The 25406-nt window shown below is 40.0% G+C and overlaps 1 protein-coding gene across 1 annotated transcript in view; it reads right to left on the bottom strand.

Annotated features, from left to right (window-relative positions):
* The window catches only part of LOC134291682 (neuropeptide SIFamide receptor-like), a 144463-nt gene extending 123994 nt beyond the window's left edge, over positions 1-20469 (bottom strand). The window contains exon 1 of the mRNA XM_062859755.1: positions 19664-20469. The gene's annotated coding sequence lies outside the window, so the exon portion shown is untranslated. The remainder of the gene's footprint in view (positions 1-19663) is intronic.
* Between the last annotated feature and the right edge of the window lie 4937 nt (positions 20470-25406).

Here is a 25406-nt window from a genome sequence, read left to right as displayed (position 1 = left end):
TTAGAACACACGTCACTTGACCTCTCACAGAATTATGAATATGAGGCCACATTCTTCGATTCTGGAACCACTCGCGAATCATTGCATTGATAGCTTGGTGTAAATACCGACCGATTCTCGAATGGCCAATCAGCCAAAAACGCCAAAAATTACGATAAAACTACTTCGGCCCCGCTTTCGTGAACCCCCTGCTGCCAGCGGCATGCAATCACGCACAATACACTAAAACACTTCCGGATGGTGTAGCGCTGCCAGTTGCTTCAGTAACATGGATGTTTGAACACAAATCTTCTCAAAATCCATATTTCACACTTTTTCACCCGCGGAAGAGCCAACCGGATGGCGTAGCACCGGCAAAACTGCCAGCGGAATCGCGGAGAAAAAAAAACTTTCAAACGCGAACGAAATACGACGAGCAGATCAAAACACGTCTGCACGCGGCAACGCCTACTGCGCTTTTTTCAAACAATAGACAACATAACATAATGCACATAAAAAAGATTCATAAAAATAACATAAGGCCGATGCAAATATTATTTTTCTTTTATGTCCGAGACCTCTCATCGGGTACGAGGGGGGGGGGACAAAAATAAATAAGGAACAAACAAAAAAAAAACTATTCAAAAATTTAAAATTTTACCAACTATTGAAAAAATATTTTTCAACTATTGAAAAATTGTTGCTTGTAAACATTTTTTCTATTGAAAATAAAGTCATGGGACGCCATGTTTTTTTTCGCCCCTTCAATATTTTGGGATTTTTGAAGGGGGGGTGACATAAAACAAATTAAATATTTGCATCGGCCTAACTAATGCAGCTGTCTATCATCTTCACGAAAACTCGTGGAAATCCGCTGTTTGAAAGTAGTAATATTGAAGTCGAAGGCGTAATGGAATTCGTTGAATCGTGCTGCTACGTATCCTAAAGGGTCATGTTGTCCATATCCAGTTGATCGGAGAGGGAGATATAGGAAATTCCTGATCCGCAGAGGTCTTTTCTGGGGCGTAGATTGTAAGATAAGCCAAAATTTCCGATGAATCGATTTCCCCGGTCAGCATTTTTGCGGCAAACACTGCTTGAGCAATTGATCACCTACATTCAAGCGTATCAATTCCCAGAAGGCATCGATGTTCGTACGGTGGAAGGTTGTCTGGATCATTCCACGGTAAATGGCTTAGAGCATATCGAACGAATTTTCTTTGGATAGTCTCCAACCGCATTATCCACACTTTTTGATACGGGCACCAAATAACTAAGCCAAATTCCAAAATTGACCTCACAAGAGCACAATACAATACTTTGAGGCAGGTGGGGTCGCGAAACTCATCAGCTACCTTGAAGATAAAACCAAGTTGTTTGCTGGCCTTGGCCGCGATATCTGCATAATGTGGCTTGAACGTTAGCAGTGCATCCAGCATGATACCAAGATCCCGAACAGTTTCAACTCGCTGCAGCTGTTGATCATTGATCATATAATCAAACAAAATTGGCTAAAACTAATAACGTTGCATTTTTGGACACTAAGTGTTAGGGAACTGAACTCGTTAATCAACTTATTCCCATCGGGGCGCCGGAATTCGTTTTCATTTCCGTTCGCGTGATCTTGTAGGTTTTGGTGATATTGCTGCTGGATGTCCTGGGCACGCAAATGGAGGTCAACAATTTCGTCTCGAGAGTACTGGAATTCGTTTTTTAAGTGAGTCTGTTCCTGTACATCGTATGGTGACTAAACATTGACCAAACGTATCCTTTTGGACTTAACCCTTCCATTAACAATACCCAAATTTCCGTGACATCTAGGACTGAGAGGACGTCTCTGCTTATTTTTCATAGGGTTTCAACTAATCATCCTTTCCCATCCCTCAGCTGTCGCAAGGACGTGGCCAGGACAGCTTTCAACCGTTGGGGGCCGTTCATAAACCACGTAGACTTGTTGGGGGAAGGGGGGTCTAGCCAAAGTCCACGCTCTATACAAATTTTAAAATGTTTGTATGGACAAAAGTCTACAAGGGGGGTGGGGGGCCTTAGATAGCCAAATTTTGGTCTACGTGGTTTATGAACAGCCCCTTGGATGATTGCGTCAATCTTGTCTTAGAGTCAGTGATTAGCCCCAAATCTCTGACTTTTGATAACGGACGGGAGGGACGCAATTCTCTTAACAGCGGTCTGGGACTGTACCACCTACGAATTTGTACGACTTGCATAATGCTAATGTTGATGCTAACTATTGTAAAAAAACTCCTGGAGAAAATCCGAAAGTACAGTAATGGAAGAAATTCTTGTAGGGAGTCCATGATAAAATTCCTGAGGGAATCTCCGGAGATATACGTGAATAAATGCTGGAAGGAATTTCTAAAGGAATCTCAGCCAACTTCCGAAGAATCACAAAAATCCTGGAAAATAAAAACCCAGAAGACATCTTTGGAGTATTCGTGGAAGGAGTTCCTGTAGGGAATCCTGGAGGAAGTCAATCTCAGAAAGAACCCCTGAGGGAAACCCACATACATTACTTTTAAGCCAGAAATTCCTTATATTCGTGAATCGTGAGTTTGAAGCACTCTTTCAAGCTCATCAGCAATTCCACAAAACGTCCAACCGGATTCGTACCAGAATGCTCACGGAATTAAATCAGAATTTGTCATACAGATACAGAAATGAAATTGAATGTTCTAAAATTTTTATTCAGCTATGTTTAACAATTGTTTAAACTCTTAAGGCGAAACTGGATCCATTTCCTCACTTTTTGGTTTTTGATTTTTTATTAAATAACGAAGCGATATTTTCAAAATCGGTTTTCGTGCACTTGTAGAGTATGGATCAGGGTATCTTCTGATTTTTTTACGCGAGAGAAAATGTTTTTCGTTTTTGCAGAAACCATTTTTGAACAAAATTTAACAAAAAAAATGGTTTCTGGAAAAACGAAAACTATTTTCTGCAGCGAAAAAAATCAGAAGATACCCTGATCCATACTCTACATGTGCACGAAAACCGATTTTAAAAATATTGCTTCGTTATTTAGTAAAAAATCAAAAACCAAAAAATGAGGAAATGCTTCCAGTTTCGCCTTAAGGTGGAACATCAAGAAATCCCATTGAATTTTTGCATACGAACTGACGAACGAAGCATCGAACCAAGCTGCACTAGTCTTGTACCATTTGGGCAGGTGTACCTATTTTGGGCACTTGCTGCTATAACTAAGTCAATTTCAAACCGATTGATTTAAAATTTTGTATATAGTTAGGCACGTACAGTATCGAAATGTTGAAACAACTTTAGCGGGAATCCATGATAAGTTCCTGGTGGAATTTCGGACTTTTTTCCAATAGAATTTGCTATTGAGTTTCTTGAAATTCTTTAGCGGTAACCCAGACATTTTTTTGTCGAAATTTCTCCACAAATGCCTTCCGCAATTTTCTCAAGGCATCTATGTTTTTTATCAGGAGTTTGCCATGTAGTCATCCTTATTTCAGTAGGTAAATCTCTGAACTCAAGAAATTTGGATTGAAACTCATAAAATAACTTGCTTGAAATTCATGGATTTCCTCTAAAATAAGTTTCAACGCGTTTGGTACACTCTGATTTGAGTAAGCCGAAAGCTGTCTAAGTAAAATCAAGAGCTCCAAAAATACTCCGAGGCTCCGTATCTATCGTAAATTTTGAGTGAACATACAGCCTTTCAGTACACTTTGCTGTACGATAAAGGCAACAATTCTTCGGTATTTTTTTATATTTCTCGCGCTTAGTAGCATATGGGTGTATCTTACAATGATCGATATTTCTTCATCGTTTTTCTCTTTGGATTATTCCGGGAAATACGACCAATACTAGTTTACAAAATAAAACGAAAGTCGTGAACTTCTGTCAACGACTAAAAATTTTGAGGCATAATTTAGCGCTGATTTCAAAACCATGCTTCAAAAAATTTAAAGTAGAACAGTTTTTGAGTTTTAGCTCAATATCGAGTTTTACTTTTTTAACTTTTTAAAATATGGAATTTAATAAAATTCAAATAACTTGCGTTTTGTTCAACCAATTTTCAATCTTTTTCCATAAATTAAAAGCTGAATATAATACCATTCGATCATCTGAATGCAAGTTTTGCGTCAGATTGATGAAATTCGGGGATGCGTCAGATTGATGAAAAATTTGGGGACGATCTCCTTAAATTTCAGCAAATTTTCCAAAAATATATGAAGAAATGTATTTTTTTCAATAAGAAAAAAACATTTTAAAAATTCGTTCTCAACGATTATTTGACATATTATATGTAGGCGAGTTACAGTAAAAAATTCAGCTAAATCGGAGCATTGATTACGGAGAATGAGATGTGTGAAGTGAGCGACTTTGGTTAAAAATAGAACAAAAATCGATATCAAATTATCAACCTTGTATGGAAAGTCGAAAAAATTTCCGCTCTACTGTAATTTTTTTCCTTCACGTTTTCGAACTCAGGGCATGATTCTACACCAAAAACGATCATCAGCTTACCGAGTTCAAAAATGCTGTAAACTAGTGTAACATTTGTAGAAAAATACCTAAAAATTCAAGTTCCATCAGAACGTAAATCGTGAACAGCTCTAAAACGGATAGAAAAAACGCCATGCTGGCTTCAGCAAAGTTTTTTCTCGTAAAATTTCCTATCAATTTATAAGAATTATTTAAATTAAGCATTAGGTTGAGAAACTTTTTATGATGGGTAAAATGCATAGTATATAAAAATATTAAAAATTTTAGCAAAATTCAAAAAATCAGTATCAAAAATTTACCTGCAAAACATGTCGTTAATTATTTTTTCCAAGTAGTTTGGGTCCATATCAAGCTGTAAAAAATATAAAAATGGTGGGTATGGCCAATTTTTGTACCGTAAAAAAATATTTGTATGAAATTTACTACAAAAAATGATAATTTTTCAAAAATGTAGCCGGGGCGACCTCTAAACATCATTTCTAAAAGTTTCCGTCATACAAAAGTTTGTTTCTAACACCCTGAGCTATCATTTGCAGGGTGAGCTCTCAAGATTTTTGACTATGTGCAATTTTGGAACACCCTAATCAATAACCATGCGCCTCCATGTGTTTCTCAATCTCCTTGGAAACACATGGTTGATAATAAAATCATCAGAAAACCGGATGTTATCAATTTTTATTGGGAAATTAAGCGATCAGCATATCTTGGTAACATTTATCTATAGTAATGATCAAAGCACATCCTGGAATAATTTTATGAGTACGGTCATTTTACCCCATCAGTGCATTTTGGGCCGGATTTCTCTAACGGAATTTTGTTAGATCGAATCAACCCAGCATAAAAAATGTTACTTTTAACGCTGAAAAATGAAGGGGGTAAAACGCCTTTTGGGGTGACAAAATAAATAAATAAAATACCAAGCGGCTCCATCACAGAAGGTAAAGGAGGCGCATGGTTGTTAATGGGTTGTTTCCAAATTGAACCATTGGAGCCGGTGGGGTCATATGTGACCTCGGCGCTGAAACGCCGAGGTTGCAGCAGAAGTGGCGAAACAATCCTGCTCCAAAAAGTTGATCAACACTTCTCGGGAATCGGTGCTTTTGCGAAATGATGTTTTTTTTTGTGATTTCTAATACATTTCTAGCAGACAAAACAACAACGAAATATGTTTCCAATCCTATTACAGCCTGCTAATGTCTCATATACCCATGATGTCTATTTGCCGATTTTTGCTCTCTCGAAGACAATTCTTCAACGCGAAACTGGAAATTTGACTCAACGCCATCCACCCGCATCATTGCTACCATCCCGGCAGGTTCGGCTCGGCTTTCGTCCGCTGCTCATGGATGGCGGCGGCACGTTCCCAAAGGTCAAAAGTCTCAGGCTTTTAAATTATGTATCCGACTGTCGGTGATAGTAACAGACAACGAAGACTCTGCGATGACACAAACGTCGAATGAGCTCATTAAATGTGCTGTTCATTTTCCAGGCCCAGGCGGAGACCGGATTTGGCTTTGTCTTTTCTTCTCTGAAAGGCAGTAACGGTTTTCCCGGGCGTGCATAAGAGCTGTCGGAAGATATTCGCCTCAAGCAATTGGTCTTCGTGAATGAAACGCTAGTGCGGGCTCGTCCGATTGCATAATAAATATGTATATTTTACTCTTTGAATTACTGCGGTCTGGATGATTATGTGTCTAGATTTCTTCAGTTTCTAGCTGAGGGTTGAAACACAATTTGGGATTCTTACTAGATTTTTGTTTATTGAGCGCTTGTAAAATGGGTTGTTTTTCAGAATGAGAGGCAAAAAGCAACATAATCTTTAGTTCTCAAATGCATTGCTATTCCATGGTATGGGATTTTATGTTACAATATCATTGCGATTAACAATTACCATCGCAAAAATATGAAAATTGTTTGGAAAACGTTGACTGGAATCGGTGATACGCTATACGCTAGTCGCGTAAAATTCATACCTTACAACACTGCTTAAGTGCACTTTCGTAAGCAAAAAGCAAATCAACCGCGATTTTGGTGGTAGAGAAGAGGGGAAACAAATAGATCCTCACTTTTCAGATAGGACCTATTGAGAGGTTTAGTAGCTTAGTCAGAATTATTAATATTTTGCAGTCGCTTATCCTTTCGAATAACCGTAGATTCTTATTGTACTCAAGCAAATTTCCATTACGAAATATTCTCGAGAATCTTGCTGGAGAATTCTCCGTTCAACGGTAGAAGCTATATGGGCTCCCAAAAACAAAACGAAAATTTCATTTTTTTGTAATTAATCAAAATTATTCCACGCATATCAGCAGATTACACTAATTGATCCACCGCTAAACACTTGTTGGAGCAGAAAACAACAATGCGTAGAAAATTAAACAAGAATTTGCACAGTCGAAAAACTTTCTACGGAGACTCATTTGCAATTCAAATACACGTACAACTCGGCCCAAGACGTCCATCCAGGAGCTAGGACTAGCATTCGGTAAAGTAATTTGCAATCGACACGCAAAAATGGAAAGTGGGAACGAGTTGGCCGGTCACGTGTTGTTTGAAAATTTCTCCTTCCTGACGCGTCGGGATGTTCCCTTTCTTGGGAAAATTCTGCGCCAGCACAACCATCCGGAACGGTGAAGTGCGTTGGTAAAACACGTCATGATGATGATTGATGAAATTGTTGGTTAAATTGAGTTTACGGTTTTTTTTTTTTATTGAATATTTTTTTCTTTATTGAGTTCAACTTTCAATGGTAACGTGTTCTATTTCTACTAGAATAAAAACCACTTCAAGCGATAAAACACCCTTCAACTTACTTCTGTGCTCCCGTAAGCAGCAGATAGCAAACATTTGACCTTGCCGTAGCTTTTTTCCTCCTGCAAACACTTCAGATTAAATTCCATATGTCGACAATAATGTATGCGGCCATCTCACCGCAAAGAATACTTATGGACCTATTTTCTCATTTGTTCAAAAGTATTAAACTTTCCGCAAATCCTGCTTCCTGTTTCCTGCTTCGCGGCTACAGTAACGGTCATCAGTTTGCGGTATGTAACGTAAACATGAAAAAATGTCATCCTAGTCTGTTTAGTTTACACGAACACAGCCATGCAAAGAAAGAATCCTGGAATATGATAGAATCGACTACTTCTACAATTTTTCTTGTTATTACTAATGTTTGCAGTACATCGGAAATGCATTACAAGCATTAACGACCACGCCTGTTGGGCAGGTGTTATTGGTTTTACAACGAAGCCATTAAGTGGGGACATCTCGTACCAACCACTCAGCTTTTTGGTAAGTCTTCTTCTTTCTCTCCTTTATGGCTCACTTCAACATAGTGTTCTTTGAGCACTTCCACAATTATTAACCTTCACGTACCCGACCCCCGACAACTCATTTTCAAAATGCTGGCATTTCATCCATTTTCATCCGATTTTTTTAAGTCGCCTTCAATCGATCATAAATTGGTGCTAGTTTACTTTGCTCAAGTGGCCATGCAATATCCGGAACCATTCCGGAGATATTCCAGATTATGTTGGGGTCAGGGGGCTGCCAAAATGGCTAAAAGTGATTATTCCATGTGTTATTGTGTTCAAACCTTCGATGTTCAGCGAACTTTTTGTTGCGAACAGTGAAACACAGCTGCGATAACCAGATTTGAATAAGTTGGCCCACCTGGATCCCCGTGACTGGTTCTGCGGGGCCTCGTTGAGGACACTTCTGGGTTTTAACCTAAACATGCCGTGTGACATATCAATCTTCATGATTTCGAATGACTGAGTCAGAAACGGTAGACTGAAGTCTGTATCAACTAATATGGCCACCCCAGAACATCTTGCACAGGTTCCACGGGGGTGTCTTCGGGGACATGTCTAGTTTGCAAGCAAAATATGCCGTGCGACGTATCAATCTTCATGATTTCGAGAGAATGGGGCAGACAAATTTGACTGAAGTATGTGTCAACTGATGTGGCCGCTCCGGAACGCCTGGAACAGGTTCCACGGGGGCCTCTCAAACACAATAACACATGAAATAATCACTTTTAGCCATTTGGCAAAACATACCCCACCATTACCTCCTGACCCCAGTACAATTCGCAAGATCTCCGGAATTATGGTTCCGGATATTACATGGCCACGTCAGTATAATAAACTAGCACCAATTTATGATCGATTGAGGGCGACTTCAAAAAAAAAAATCGGATGAAAATTGACGAAATGCCAACATTTTGAAAATGAGTTGCCGGGGTCGGGTACGTGAAGGTTAACCCTCGAGCAGATGCGTCATTGACTACCTGCAGCGACGCCGCGCTTACGCTGTGTACCATATGCGTGCATATTTCATGGTGCGTGTACTCAGCGCACGACGTGACCGCTCCCGGGTTAATTGAAGGGCCTTCTTTGCCTGCGATTGCATGAATTTGTATTGTGAGGCAAGTACAATGATTTTTTTTTTTTTGTTGGTTTTAATTGGTTTTTCTCGGTGATGTTGAATGTCATTTAAAAAACCATTTAACGTTTCAACCTACTTTTTTATTTTTTCGGTCATCATCAGAAAAATTCCGCCGCCCGTTCGTCTTCTACGGCGGTGTTCTTAATTCTCAGAATTAAGAACACCGCCGTAGAAGACGAACGGGCGGCGGAATTTTTCTGATGATGACCGAAAAAAAAAGTAGGTTGAAACGTTAAATGGTTTTTTAAATGACATTCAACATCACCGAGAAAAACCAATTAAAACCAACAAATAAAGTAAACGGTGATCAAAACCAATGAAAGATCAAGTACAATGATACTCTATGCCCAAGTAATAGAGAAAATTTTCCCGACCGGAACGGGAAACGAACCCGCCGTCCCCGGATTGGCGATCCATAGCCTTAACCGCTAAGCTAACTGGAGTGAAATACGTGAAATTGGTGAGAGTGACGATGCTAAGAAGCTAACGTCACTCCTTGGTTCTATGCTTCCTGGGATGAAACACCAGGTCTCGCACCAGGTTCAGGCTATTTTGACTAGGCCAAAGACCTAGTTTAGTATTTGACCTGACTCTCTTCTGAGCATACACTCTAACGGACACGGAAGCTTGGATATCGGCTAACGGCATGTCATAATAAATCCCCAATCGGGCTGGAAAAGGAACATCTTCGTGCTGATCATTCTACCATGGACAGGGCAGAAAAGTGACAGCAGCGCAAAGGCAACCCGTTCGATATAGTAGAATAACAATAGAAAACATTTGGGCGCTGTACCAAAATTTAAGTGCAGCTGCCAATTGAAATCGCTCACGTAGCACACTGGGGCAGCATGCCATTATCGACAGACAAAACCTCTAGGGGCTGTCCATTAATTACGTAAGGGTCTATGAGGGGAGGGGGGGCGTTTGGGAAATCTTACGCGCCATACAAAAATATTTGGGTTCTCATACAAAAAATCTTACAAGGGGGGGGGGTGGGGGTGTTGAAAAATCGTAAAATTTCCCTTACGTAATTAATGGACAGCCCCCTAGCGCTCTGGATATGCATCCTAGAGGTTTGGCGTCTTCTACAAAAAGGCTTGGGGTAATATGGACCAAATTTTGGTAACTCGATATTTGATCTAGATCATGATTAATAAAACATCAACACATAAAGAAATGGTCAAAATTGATTTTTTGGAGTACTTTTGATTAAATGTCAGATAGCACCATCTACGTAAATTGTGGAGTATTAGTGTCTTCGGAAGATATGTCAAAAACATAACAACAAACAACTTTGTCGAATTAATTTTTTTGATACGAGGCTTCTGTGAAAAGATAGAACTGATCTAGATCAGTTCTAACTTATCTAGATCAAATATCGAGTTACCAAAATTTGGTCCACATTACTCCAAGCCTTTTCGTAGAAGACGCCAAACCTCTAGGATGCTTATCCAGAGCGCAAGAGGTTTTGTCTGTCGATAATGGTATCCTGTCCCAGTATGCGTAGTGCCCTAGTGGACCAAAGAGCTGTAAATTAGGTTGAGGACTTGAAGAATTAAAAAAAAAACATCATCTCTCTTCTCTCTTCTCTCTTCATCATCATCTTTCATCTCTTATTATCGTTATCATCTCTCATCTCTCAGCATCATTATCATCTCTCATCTTTCACCATCGTCATTCTCATCATTCTCATCATCATCATCATCATCATCATCATCATCATCATCATCATCATCATCATCATCATCATCATCATCATCATCATCATCATTATCATCATTATCATCATCATCATCATCATCATCATCATCATCATCATCATCATCATCATCATCATCATCATCGTCAACATCACAATCATCATCATCACCATCTCTCATCTCTAATCTCACATCTCTCATCTTTTATCACCGAACTTTCATCTCTCATCATCATCATCATCATCATCATCATCTCTTATCTCTCATTATAATCATCATCATCATTATCATCTCTCATCTCTCATCGTCGTCATAATCTCTTATCTCTAATAATCATCTCTCATTTACTATTTCTCATTTTTCATCTCTCATCTCACATCTCATTATCATCATTTTCTCTCATAATAATCTCTCTTCATTCCTCATAATCATCTTTCATTTCTTATGATATTTTTTCATATCTAATCTCAAACCTCTCGATATCATCATCATTGTTGGATATCGCTTTCGGACCTCTTCAGAGAAACACACCTTTTTGTTTGTGTCGCAATTCTTGAAGCTGGAGAAAGTTTATTAGTCAACATATACTAGTGCAACGTGAATTTATACTTACAATTTAGTCTTTCTTAGTGCAAACTATCCAACAAATTGTATCCACTCTTTCTTACAATTGTTGATTACCTGGGGACTAAACAATGAATTCAATTCTTGCCGAAGGATTTTAAAGCCAATTCATGTTACTTACTATATCAATAATACTTAATTAGTTCAACTGCCCATGTACTCAACCTAACTAATATGATTGTTTCTAGGGGCGTTTCAATTCAACGAATTCAATATATTAAATATTTGCAGTCAATTTGGTCCTGATCGTGTAGAATATACAAAGTTCTGACTTGCATAATTTAATGATTGTTCCAACTGAAACTGACAACTGACTCAAGCTATGGACATTTTTGACAGTTTAGCCATAGGTATCTCTCCCATGTCACTCGCGTACAAAAGGGTAGACTTCGAACCAGGGGCATCGCTAAACGATTCCACGCAGTGCTGCCAGTATCGGCAACAATCATCATCATCATCATCATCATCACCATCTCTCATTATCATTATCATCATCTCTCATCTCATTTCTAATCTCTCATCTCTCTTCTCTCATCATCATCATCACCATCATCATCATCATCTCTCATCTCCAATCTCTCATCTATATCTCTTTTCTCTTATCTCATGTTTAGAGAATTCTTTTATCTCTTATCCTTTATCTCTCATCTGTCATCTCTCATCGTTATCATCATCATCATCAACTTACTGCGCTACCAAACCAAACACGCAATCGCTAGAAATGCGGCACATCGAGTAGAAGGACTTCCGACTAAATAATCAATCAAAATCCTATTTCTCCATGTTGGAGGTTAAGATCCGGGTGGAAGAGCTCCAGCTGAATCGTCAGCGCAATCGTGAAAGTAAGAGAAGCAAAAAATCTGCCAAAAAAACAGAAACACTATCATCCACGGTCACTGCCTACTTCGATCGGTGCATGGAGGGAAATTTGTCCATAAATTAAATAATGTTGAGCTTTAACCCTCGAGCTGTCGCGTCTTTGACTACCTGCTACGACGCCACGTTCACGCTGTGTACCACAGGCGTGCATATTTCATGGTGCGTGTACTCAGTACACGACGCGATCGCTCCCGGGTTAATAAGGGAATCTAGTTCGCGAGGGCATGCCTTGCTCCTGGGCATTTGAGGTGGGGCTGAGGGAGTTTCCAGAAAGTTCCCAGGGAGCCCAAAAAGGGATTCTAAGGAGATTCAGGGGCGTTTAAGGGTGTTGGTTCACGGGATTTCAGGAGCCTTTTCATTGGGTTCTGTCAGGTTTTGATGGCACTATAAGCAAATATTCATTGGTTCATCCATTAAATATTTAGCGCCCCATATTTCACAGCAAAGCATTTAAATTCCAGGGGTGCCTGACACCCCCGGCACCCCAGTAGTTTCACCCATGGCTTTAAACTGAAACATCAAGAAATCCCATTGCAATTTTGCTTGCAAAGTTTAGAGGCACAAATCTTACGAACGAAGTATCGAACCAAGCCACAATTGTTTATCCTGGCTTTGCTCACCTGCAAAAAGAGGTAGGTTTTTCCAATCGAGCGCATTTGTTTACGAATTTGTAAGATTGATGCTCTTGAAAACGTGAGTAGGGTTCCAAGTCGGCCATTGTGGCAGCCATATTTGTATCCTCTGATGTTTCTCATTAAGGAGAATTCAGGGGATTTCAGGAGCTTTTAAAGGGCGTTACAAGGGTCGTTTCAGAAAGTTTCAGAGGGTTTCAGGAACATTTAAAGGGCGTTCCTAAAAGTTTAAGGACATTTGATAATGAGGTAGATTAGGTTTTCCACGGGAGTTCTCTTGAAGAATCGGACTTCACTCTACGTTGGTTCTGACAATAATGGCTTGTGCTTTATTCATGATATTTCTTAGACCTACTTAATTACTAACACATACAAAGTTGGATTGGGGAGGGGCTTGGACGATCATACGATCGATGTGTCTTTGAACTGCGGTCAGACCAGACCGTGGGACCGCGCGCACATGCAATGCTGACACGACGAAACTCGATCAGTTCATAAACATTCAACTCCATGGCATGGCAAGTGTTGTCAGGAATACTGGATATACCACAATAGCATTTCAGAGGCGTTCCCAGGGGTTTTCAGGAGCCTTGCAGGGGGTTTCTGGAGCCTATTAAAGGTGTCCAAAGGGGTTTCAGAGGCATTTCATATTGATTATGAAGATTACAAGGGCGTTTCAATGGAACTACGGAGGTTTCAGGGACGTTTCGAGGGATTTCGGGTTTGTCTGTTTGAGAGGCCCCCGCGGCACCTGTCCCAGGTGTTCCGGAGCGGCCACATCAGTTGATACATACTTCAGTCAATTTTTTCTGCCCCATTCTCTCGAAATCATTAAGATTGATACGGTGCATTGCATGTTTTGGTTGCAAACCAGAAATGTCCCCGATAACACCCCCGTGGAACCTGTGCTAGATGTTCCGGGGTAGCCATATTTGTTGATACAGGTATCAGAAGGCCGGCTCCAGAGGCACGTTATCCTCCATTTGGGAGCAGAAATGTCCCAAATAATAGCCTATTTCATCATCTACCTGAGGGAGAAGGAAGGAAATATGGATAAGGATGGGGATAAGGACAGGTAGGGAAATAGGAAAAGTACCCTGGAAGAGGATACTAACGCATAAACGTACCACAATGGGTTCAAACGGTGCCCTGAAAAGGGCACTGTAATAACGCATAAAGCGAAAGAGAGCCCATAGCTCTTAACCACAGCGGGTTAAGAACAACAGAACATCCTGAAGATTCAGGTTTCTGAAGTCAGTTTCACTTAATAAGTGTTTACCGAATACTCGGAAACGCAGTTGCGCAAAAACTGGACAGTTGCATATCAAATGATACGAAGTTCCTATCACATGCAAATGAATCAGCTTGCTGAATATTCGCCATGTGATAGCTGAGTCGGCTGTGGCCAGTCAATGCTTTGACCAGAATGCTGCAATTCTGCTTTGACAGATTTGTAAGATACTTCGCCACCCTTGGAGATGGCTCAGTACAATACAATTTGGTTTGACGACATGACTCCAAACTATTCCAGTATTTTCTGTGTTGAGTAGTAGCCCAGGTGTGAATCCGAAGCTTTACCCAACACTTCGATATCGGAATAGCTGGCTCAGAGCCAATGAAGTCATGTGATGCTCCAGTGCGAGCCATTTATTTCCAGCGATGGGAAAATGACCAGGTACCCATACAAAGTGAACAACGTTTGCTGAATTCAGCTCCTCGATTTGAGTTCGACAAGCGATAACTATCTTCGACCTGGAGTTGGCCGAAGCAAGTGCTTCGGAAACTCATTATCAAGCCATATTGAGGAGGACGCTTTGTTGACGTTTACATTCACAATAAATGTTATTTGAGAAAGAGAACAAAACTGCTAAGAATACCTACAAAAACAAACAAAATGCGCTCACTACACGATCGAATTAGATAGGATGAAAATTATTCAGAAACTCTTTGAAAACAACATTAAATCAATCTGTCCCATGTTTAGTTTTGTCACCATAAGCTGTCCCATATTCGATGAACCCGTAACGTGGGTAGATCACTTTTTACGGCGTAAAATCTACCATAACAAATTTTGATTTCGTAATTCTCCAGCTCGGTTAATTTAAATGCAGGAAAATTACAAGACCAAATTTGGTTTACTTTTTGTGTTTTGTTTTATTTTTGTATTTTCACTACTACTACTCCATTTGTTTCAGTGTTATTGCTTGATTATAACTATAATTTTAATATAATAACTATTTGTTTCAGCGCTGTTCAGGTAAAATCAGGTAATTGGTCAACTATATAATTAGTTATATTTAAATTACATGATATATGGGATTTTGGGAGGGGTAGCCTAAGGAAGCTAAATGAACTGGTTTCTTGGAAAATGTTCGTGGGGTGGCCAGACTTTGTCACGAGATAACAACCATTGTCTTCCGAAGGTTTCCAGTGAATTTAGCTTACCCTGCTACAACAAACCATCAGGTAGATCATTCCCTTCCGGTATGACTCTGCAGCCATAGGCAATCCTTGCGCTGATCGTGGGTACACAACCATCATCATAAGCTGTCCCATATTCGATTGCAGCATAAGCTGTCAATTATTTATCCTAGAGTGACTGGAAGGGAGAGTGGCGTCAATGTCAAAATTGGAACAGCGATCATCTGTCAAACCCATACAAATTTCCGTTTGAAACGAACAGGAGACCTGTCAAAATTGGAACATGACGCCACTCTCGCTTCCAGTCACTCTAATTTATCCATGTTATTTTTTTCACTTAAAAGCCACACCATTATCAGTTTATACGCATAAAAAAGCTGTACTGAAGCATCTCTGAAGGAGCCCTGAACATTTTCCGGGAATCCTGATGGCATCTGTGGAATTCAACATGGGACAGCTTACGCTGACACATTGCTTTAGAGGGTGTAATAAGGAGAGCGGGGATAAACACGAGTGGGACGATTTTCACGAAGTCCGTTCAGCTGCTTGGTTGCGCCGATGATATTGATATTATTGCTCGTAAATTTGAGACGATGGCGGAACCGTACATCCGACTAAAGAGTGAAGCCAGGCGAATCGGATTAGTCATTAATGTGTCGAAGACAAAGTACATGATGGCAAAGGGCTCCAGGGAGGAATCACCGCGCCCGCCACCCCGAATTTATATCGACGGTGATGAAATCGAGGCGATTGAAGAATTCGTGTACTTGGGCTCACTGGTGCCCGCCGACAACGACACCAGCAGAGAAATTCATAGGCGCATTGTGACAGGAAATCGTGCTTACTTTGGACTCCGCAGAACTCTACGATCGAATAAAGTTCGCCGTAACACGAAGTTAACTATCTACGAAACGCTGATTAGACCGGTCGTCCTCTATGGGCACGAAACATGGACCCTACGTGCAGAGGACCAACGCGCCGTTGGAGTTTTCGAACGGAAGGTGTTGCGTACCATCTACGGCGGAGTGCAGATGGAAGACGGGACTTGGAGAAGGCGAATGAACCACGAGCTACATCAGCTGCTGAGAGAACCAAGCATCGTCCATACCGCGAAAATCGGGAGGCTACGGTGGGCGGGTCACGTCATCAGGATGTCGGATAGCAACCCGACTAAAATGGTTCTCGAGACTCGAGAGTCATCCGACCGGTACAAGACGACGTGGAGCGCAGCGAGCTAGGTGGGTCGACCAAGTGGAGGACGATCTGCGGACCAGTTCTACGCAGAGTGCGGAACTGGAGACAAACAGCCATGGACCGAGTGGAGTGGAGGCGGCTACTATGTACAGCAGAGGCCACCCCGGCCTTAGCCTGACCGGTAAGTAAGTAAGGTTAGTAAGGGAAACCAAAGAGAGCCTCTCTTCTGCAGATTGAACCTTTAGACATGTACATTATACGTTTAGCCAGTTATACCTCTGCGGTTGCTTAACCAATTTTCAAAATTCGTTTGCCGAAATGTTGTTCAAATTTCAGACCACTGAGCAAAACATATTTTACGGGATGTTCAAATTTCCTCCATAGCAATGAAACAGATACGATTTTTTTTCTACTATTTTTCTTCATTGTGAATGTTCCAAATATTTCGTAAATATCAAAAATCTACGTGATTCAAATGAGACTAGTATTCAATTACTGAATACTGAAAAAGATGTTGAACATCCCTACACTGAGGATAGTGCAACTCCGAAAATCGTACGAATCAACTATGATTTTTTGCCACAAGAATTTCTTGCGAAAATCATAGTTATAAACTATGATTTTGGATTCAAAGCGCCAACTATTATTGTCATACTGTTACTGTATAAATTTCATAACACTCACGTATGAAAATCATACCGAAAACGTATAAAAACTGAAACCATATCTTATGACTATCATACATATTTTTATGAAATATTTTGCACAAATTTTAAAAAATCGCAACCCGGAATCGAACCACGAACGTCAAGGTTCGCCTCATTCGCCCATCGACGCTTCGGAAGTTGAAGTGGTTAGAAGCCAATAAAAGGTTTTGTTGTCTTTTAGCAATGGTGTTTCATAACACATCTTATGATTTTCATACGATGCTTCTTATGAGATTTTTCATACGACAATTCTTATGGATTTCGCTTTTCAATGTATGAAATGCATACGAGAACTATGAAATGATGAAAAAAATAAAAATAACTGATACATAAGATTATTATTATTATTATTAGTTTATTAAAGACACTTTACCACTAGAGTGGCATTCGTGTCGAGATACATAAGATGTAAACTATGAAAAACATACGAACAGTATCCTCAGTGTAGGGATCCAGAAATTATGTTCAAAACTAAGCTGTAAATTTTGAATAGGATATAGGGGAAATTATTCTCGGCCGTTTTGTTCTCTTCGTATTGTGGGGTTTTTTGAAACCTATTGAACTCAGTTGGTCTCAAATCCTTCCCAACTAAGCTGAATTATATGGCCAGGTTTCAGGCAAATTGGCTGACAAAAACCCTCCGTGACGAAGAGAACAAACCTGCCGATAATACCCATTGTTACCATATCTGGGCGATGGCTCAATCGCCTTTCAGAATACTTCTACCAATCTCTTGTCATAATCTTCAAGATCCAAACAATTGAACAAAAACCGGTCTAGGGATGTGTAACTTTAAAACCGTTACCATTTTTTCGTTGTGACTTAAAAACTGCTGTAGGGTATGGGTACCCTTCTTCATCATATGCCCCTATGTTCATCCTACTTGAAAACAGACGATATAGACACCGATTGTATTGTGGTAAAATAGAAAAAATCCAACTAATTTTTAAAGTGTGTAGTAGTTTGACGTTTGCGGAATAGGTTTTCTTTTTCTTCTTTACTCCGCCAGGTTGGATGATTTCTCTGGATAAACAATATCCGTTCTTTTTGCTATCATGCTTGCTAGTTCTCAACAAAAATACCTACAAAAAAAAACGCTTAATAAGTTCATTTTGAATAGGATGAAAATGGGTGTATTTTACTTGAGTTAGATTAACTTCTCCTACTTTAATTTACTTGGAACACGATTCCGAATGGAATTAGTAATTTTTATGATATTAGCATAAAATTCTATGTTATTAACTTGTCTGTCATAAGCGGCAAAATAACAAATATCATAACAAAAAGAATGTAGTCAAATAACATGTTTTGTTAGATCAATAACAACTTAATAACAGAAAAATTGTGAACTTGTTATTGTTGTGTTATTGTTCATCACATATTTGTCCATTCTCTATAGTAGAACAATAACTAAACCTGTTCTACAACAAAATATATTATTGAAATATTATCTTGTGGATACATCCCAATAACTTGAACTTAACAAAATAAGATTGCCCAACAAAACAAGTTATTGAAAAGATACATTTCGATAAGTTAACAATAACAAATTATGATATAAAAACAGGGTATTTGATTCTGTTGTTATCAATTTTCTATTCTCCTCTGTTCGGGTATGCATAAAAAAGTTTGGTTGTTTGTCAGAAGCTAATAACTTTTGTTCTATGTTGTAAACTAGTTGCTGTAGCTTTCTCAGTCTAGAAGAATTTAAACGGCTATTTTGTATATTTGTAATGTGCCTATGTTCTAATGATGCATATTGTTTTAAGTAATCCCTTGAAAAAGGTGCAATACACGGGACTGAAACGTCAATCAATGCCAAACTAGGGGGGAGAGAGGGGTTTAAAAATCCTGAAAAATGAAGGACGTGATATTTGAATCGTCCCTTGGTCAAATTATTGGGAGGGCAAATTCTGTCAAAACCAAGCTTGACCCCACACCACACAATACCACCGCCCTTTCCAAGTTGGCTACAATAGTTCAGCATTTCCTCCCACTCCACCACCTCCAAATTTGAAAATTAGTGGTAGCAAAACTCAGACGTCTGTGAGAGGTTCACTAGGCAATAGCATCAGGACCAGTGCTGAAAAATTCATTTCGTCATATCTAAATTCAATCACCTACAGCTCATTTTAGAAGCTAAACCTGAGAATATGGTATATGAAAAACTTGTGCGACTAGACCAGTTCTGCAAGAAAGTCACGGAAAAACCTATTTTTCGAGTATTTAAGGTAAATGTCACGGACTACCTTCGAAAAACGCCAATGATATTCACGGTGAATATCATTTGGCATATTTCAAAGGTAGTCCGTGACATTTACCTTAAATATTCGAAAAATAGCGGGTTTTCCGTGACTTTCTTGTAGAACTGGTCTAGCCGCACAAGTTTTTCATATATCATTTTCTCAGGTTTAGCTTCTAAAATGAGCTGTAGGTGGTTGAATCTAGCTATGACGAAATGAAATTTTCAGCACTGATCAGGACTTACATTTCCAGTTAATTCATTTATTTCACGGTCGATAAATATACTAAATACTATGCTGTTAATATTATAAACTACATATTGAAATAATAGTTGAGTACTTACGCATTCAATTGTTTAAAAATTCTCGATGCTCATCCAGCGATAAACGGCTACAATTTTCAAAATCACCATCGATTTATATTGTTGTGCTCGTTACTGTATCCACGGTGGAGAGGTGACCTATTTGACGAATTGTTTACCACGAACACACGGCTACCAACAATCTTCGGTGTTTGTTTCTTTACAGAGCTTCCTTTTGTTCTGTATTTATGTGGATCGAGCCCACTTCACGAATAACCACACAAATAGCTCGGCGAAAACAAATCTCGGTATATCCCGTCAAGTGTTTCCCACAAATAGGAACCTTTCGATTCCCTTTCCAGCCTTTTCGACTTTTACAGGATACACTTTGTCACAATCAGAGATTTGAACTTGGTAGTTAGACACCAGACAGACACATTAATTTCACAAAAACACTTCAAAGAGTAACGAGGGTACCACAACCCGAATGATGACACAACAGTAGCGATGGGTTTGATTTATTTTCTGGTGATATGAAACAATAACATCTCCTTCCCAAATAGCAGCATCCGACCGGCCAATAATGCAAATCACACACAGAAAACACTTTTACTTTCGACCGCGCGAAAAATTCTACGCTCACGTGTTCGTTGCGCGCGCCCGTTTCGGTTTTGGCAGTTGGAAAACTCGACCGCCCAGTGATGGATGGATGGTGAGTAGGTTGGTTGAATCGCGAAAACTTCGCTACTCGGAAAAGCACGTTCGCACCCGGCGCTGGCCGAAGTCGAAGTGAAAGTGAAAATGCGGGCTTCCCGTGACTAACATCCATACTCACTGACGACGACGGCGACGACGCGGTAGATGGAAATCCTCAGTCCTCAAAATAGCGACGCGACGCCATGCCGGCTGCTGCACTGAACGAAAACATCCTCTCAAAATCGAATTATCCATCATTCCTCCTCATCCGAAATCTGAAACGCTCGTTTTCGAATGATTACAGCGACCGAAAGACAAATCACAAATATATCGTATGATTGCCAGACGAATACTGTCCTACAAAGAGAACGGTTACAGGATGATCCGTCATTCGATATTGGGAGGGAAATCAATCCAATGAGAATCATCCAAAAACTGGACTACGTTTGCATCGAGCGCGCCCCACAACGCAAATCATTCGATGTACGTATGCGTCGCTTACGATTACCGGCTGCTACATAAGACGCCCGTTCAACTAGCAAACACATGGAATTTTGAGGTTCATTTTGGAATTCAATCTTGAAGCAGCCATTTTGGGATAGAGATATATTTTTGCATCGTTTAATTTCCAGTTGTTTTGCATGTTCAATCAGTTTTTCCAGGAGCTAATGCATACAGTCGTCATATGTAAGTAATAAAGCATACATTTAAAATATACAGAAAACTCATTTCTTTCACTTTGTGTCATTGAAGGCGACAGCAGCGGGAAGCTTTTGGAGAAATCCCCGCATCGCAAGTATGTCCGGTGAACGTTGGATTAGGCGGTCAGAGCAAACAACGGAACAAACGAAGGTCGGCTGGAGCTTTCTGCTTAATTTATGGCGAACGAGATGACAAGCGGTTAACACCAAAAATTAATTCCATCGATGAAATTTGTGATTTTCTTATATTTTACATTATATTAAAGAAAGTATAAATTAAAATGCAATGGAAAACGCAACTTTTTTTTTAAATATTTAGATATTTAGACCTATCAAAGAAAAATGTTCAAGCTTCAAATCGTATAGCGCACAAAATGCAACCTCCTTTCGTTCCTTTTACAAATTATTTGCATTAGAAACCAAGAAGATTTACTTTTGAATTCCTATTTGAACTTCTTACTGGAATCGAATGATGCGCATTCGGTGTCGTCATCCGATATCGAATCAGACCGTATGAGCATCATCCGATTTCTGACTGCTCATCGTTAAGGGGCGCGAGCGTATCAGTTGTCAGCCGCTTGCATGATGATGCTTTGGTTCAGTGTGCTGTTCGTTGGTCGGGTGTTTTTTTTTGGCGAAGGATCATCGGGTGGTATCGTCGTCGGTGCCGGTAGGTATCGTTGTGTGGGTTTTTGAGCACTTGAGCAGACTTCGAGAAGTACGGATTCGAATCGAATGGGATGGAAAATGGGGTGCGGAAAGCCTCAATCAAAGCTGAAAGATTTTTGAACATTGAAAAATTAAAACTAGACCGAAATCTAATTATTTACAAATATCAAATACAAATACAAAATACAAAGTCTGTTTCATTGACATTAAATAAGCGTAGAATTAGCTCGTTTGTTAAAATACACGTTAATAAAAACGATAAAAATTGGCATAAGATATACAGTAATATTATTACAACAAGGTGTAATAGGGGAATCCACTAAATGCTGCATACGTATTGTACATTACGATCAGCGCACTATTTGGAGCAAAACTGTAGTACGTACTACAACTGGTTGGTGGACCTGGATGATATGAATGGACGTAAAATGTTCGGTTATGGTGGCAAGCCAGACAATTAATACGAGATAGATAAACGATTCTGGAACGAAGAGCACGGGCTGTAGGGTGGTCCTCGTATTGTAGTTTTTATCAAATGAGATACGGAGTCTGAAATCCGGCTGGTTCTGGCTTGGTATTCCGGATTCCCGTAGGGTACCAGCGGTATGGTTTTTTGAGTATTCATATAAGAACTATGAAATACACAAAATACTTGACACTATTTTGAATCATTGATAGTACTTAATCGAAACCATATCGATGTTGATTCTTACAGGACGTTCTTTTTAACTTTATCGGTCAGACTAAGACCTAAGTGTCCTTTGATGAACGTAGTAGTTGTCTCCATTCTACCCGGTCCATAGCTGTGTTGTGTTTCTCCAGTTCCGTACTCTGCGAAGGGTACGCTGATCGTCCTCCTCTTAATTGATCCGCCTAGTGTTGCGCACCACGTCTTCTTGTACCGGTCGGATGACTCTCGAGAACTTTTTTAGCCGGTTTGCTATCCGCCATCCTGATAATCTGACCCGCCCACCGTAACCTCCCGATTTTCGCGGTGTGGACTATGATTGGTTGCCGTTAGGCCGAATGTCGTTAGGCCGAATGCCGTTAGGCTGAAAGGGTCGTTAGGCCGAAAGGGTCGTTAGGCCGAAAGCGTCGTTAGGCCGAAAGGGTCGATAGGCCGAAAAGGTCGTTAGGCCGAATATGCCATTAGGCCGGATGGGTCGGTTCGCTAGGACGAACTGGTCACTAGGCAAAATGTACTGTAAGGTTGAATGGTTTGCTTAGGCAACTCGATGGTAAAAAACTGCTTAATGTTTGAGGGAAACGGTCTTCAACCTTGAAATTTTGGTTGTCTTTGAAGGGTTAATTGAATGGACCCACTAATAGTTTTTCGCGTTTTAAAGTCTAAATTATAGTTACACTGGGAACAAATTCAGAGTTCCAGTCTGAACATGATTAACAAGGTTAAGTGCAATTAAATCGAGTTCTTTAAAACTTAGAAAGAACAGCCTATGTTTAAAAGAAGGAAAAAATTTCGATGAAAAAGTTTTTTTTAAACTCTGTTGAGGGCTGTAACCTTCATAATGAGTAAAACATTTAATCTAGAAAGAGCAGCAGTAGACTACCGCCGTGAAACAAAACAGTTAAACTAGAAAGAGTTTAGAAGATGTAAAATTTCAGATGAAAAAGTTGATAGCTATAATACGTATATGAGTAAAACAGCCTATGTTCAGAAGAAGAAGGAACTAAGATGAAAATGAATCTTTGTAATGAAAAAAGAACAGCCTATTTTCAAAAGAAGGAAACATTTCCGATGAAAAATTTAATAGCTGTTATGTTCATAGTAAGTATAACAGTTAGGCTAGAAGAAAAGCCTATGTACAGAAGAAAGAAAAACTCTTATGCAAAAATTGATGGCTGTAATACTTATAATGAGTAGAATAGTTAAACTAGAAAGAATAGCCTATTTTCAAAAGAAGGAAAAATCTCTGATGAAACAAATAATTGCTGTAATGCTCATAGTCAGTAGAACACTGAAAGAACAGAGAGAACAGCCTATGTTTAGAAGAAGAAAAAATCTCCGATGAAAGATTTTAAAGCTGTAATGTTTATAGTGAGTATAACTGTTACAATAGAAGAAAGCCTATGTACAGAAGAAGGAAATACTCTTATGAAAAAGTTTATGGCTGAAATACTTATAATGAGTAGAATAGTTAAACTAGACAGAAGAGCCTATTTTCAAAAGAAGGAAAAATCTCCGATGAAAAATTAAATTGCTGTAATGCTCATAGTGAGTAGAACATTAAAACTACAAAGAACAGCCTATGTTTAAAAGAAGGACAAATCCCCGATGATAAATTTAATAGCTGAAATGCTATATTTGTTCTTAACCACTTATGCTGTCAGCTTTTCGCTTTGCGCTGTTTTCTTCTTTTGTATCCTGCTTATCGAGTCAAGTACAAGACACTCAAGACGACCTTACAGTTGAGGTCGAAATACGTATCTGTCAAAGGATGCAAATTCTTAGTGGAATTCAAAGGAACCGTACTTAACCCGATTTTCTTTTATTTAACAAGTATTGTTTTTTTAGCCTGAAAAGTGGACAGTTTAACATCATATATAGCCTTCGAAGATGGACACCGGATCACAGAGAGGACACCGATCAAAACCTCAGACTGCTGGTGTGATCAACGGCAGTCGGCGGGCTGGGCTTACATGGTATCTTTTGGTCATCGAGTCCCAGGGTCCTTTGCAAAATAACATGATACTGGAGGGGCGATTCCAAAGACGAGAAGGGTCAGCGATGGAAACCGACGGTGAAGGGCAGCGCAAGCACAGACCAATGATGGTGCCCCAGGTTGGTAGGCGGTGCCGACGAGGATCATGGCCAGTCAAGGAGACCGATGCCGGGATTCAAACGAAGGCCAGCGAGTACGGCCGCCGTAGGGGGTCAGCGAGAGAGACCGATAGCAGCGATTACCGTAAAAGGATGAAGATAGCGTGGAGGCTTGATCACGAGGGCAAGAAATTCATTCCGGGTCGACAGTCCTTGGACAGCCAAAAAGAACGGCGCCGTAGCCAAAACGTAGGCCCACGAGGGCGACCGCCGAAGGATGGTGGCAATGGCCAGCCGTTAACAGCGGATACCGTAGAACGTATATAACGGTGCTACGGCACAACTGTCCATGTAGGGACGTAGTCACGAGGGTGGGTGGGAGACTGTTTCCGTCCGCCAGTACCGGAGTAGTTCTTCGGGAACCTCTGGTGAGCTGAAATCGCAGATTTAGTGAGACGAGAAACTCCATTCACGCTTGAGCGCAGTAGACACCGTACACACTTTTACCAATTGCTCGCTCTATAATTGAGCCACAAAGAAATGTGGGACAATGTTGGCGAAGAATCTCTTCGTGATCTTTTCTGTTTAACTGCGGAGCCTGACCAGGTCCAGTGTTTACTCACAGTATGTCACTCCAACTATTAGTAAAAGTGGACTCACTTGGATTCCACTTGGTCTCAAGAACATCGATCTGGTGTGTTTCGCGGCCTGAACACAAGACAGCTTATCTTTCTCCTCTTCCTCGTATCCACAGTGCAGATCCCCTCTTGGTTCATTTTCATCATTCCTTTTTGTCCATTCCATATCCGCTGAAATTTCTACTATCAATGTCAGTGTCATGAGGAGGATTTTATCTTTCTATTTGTGCTAGTGGATTAATTGTTCGGGAGGAATGAGATACGATCCTCAGCTTTGTGAGAATAAGGCATTAGTTGCAAAA

Source organism: Aedes albopictus, chromosome 3 (genome assembly GCF_035046485.1).
Source record: "Aedes albopictus strain Foshan chromosome 3, AalbF5, whole genome shotgun sequence".
NCBI classification, from domain to species: Eukaryota; Metazoa; Arthropoda; class Insecta; order Diptera; family Culicidae; genus Aedes; species Aedes albopictus.
The sequence above is the reverse complement of the archived record's forward strand: the minus strand, read 5'-3'. Positions and strand labels throughout refer to the sequence as shown.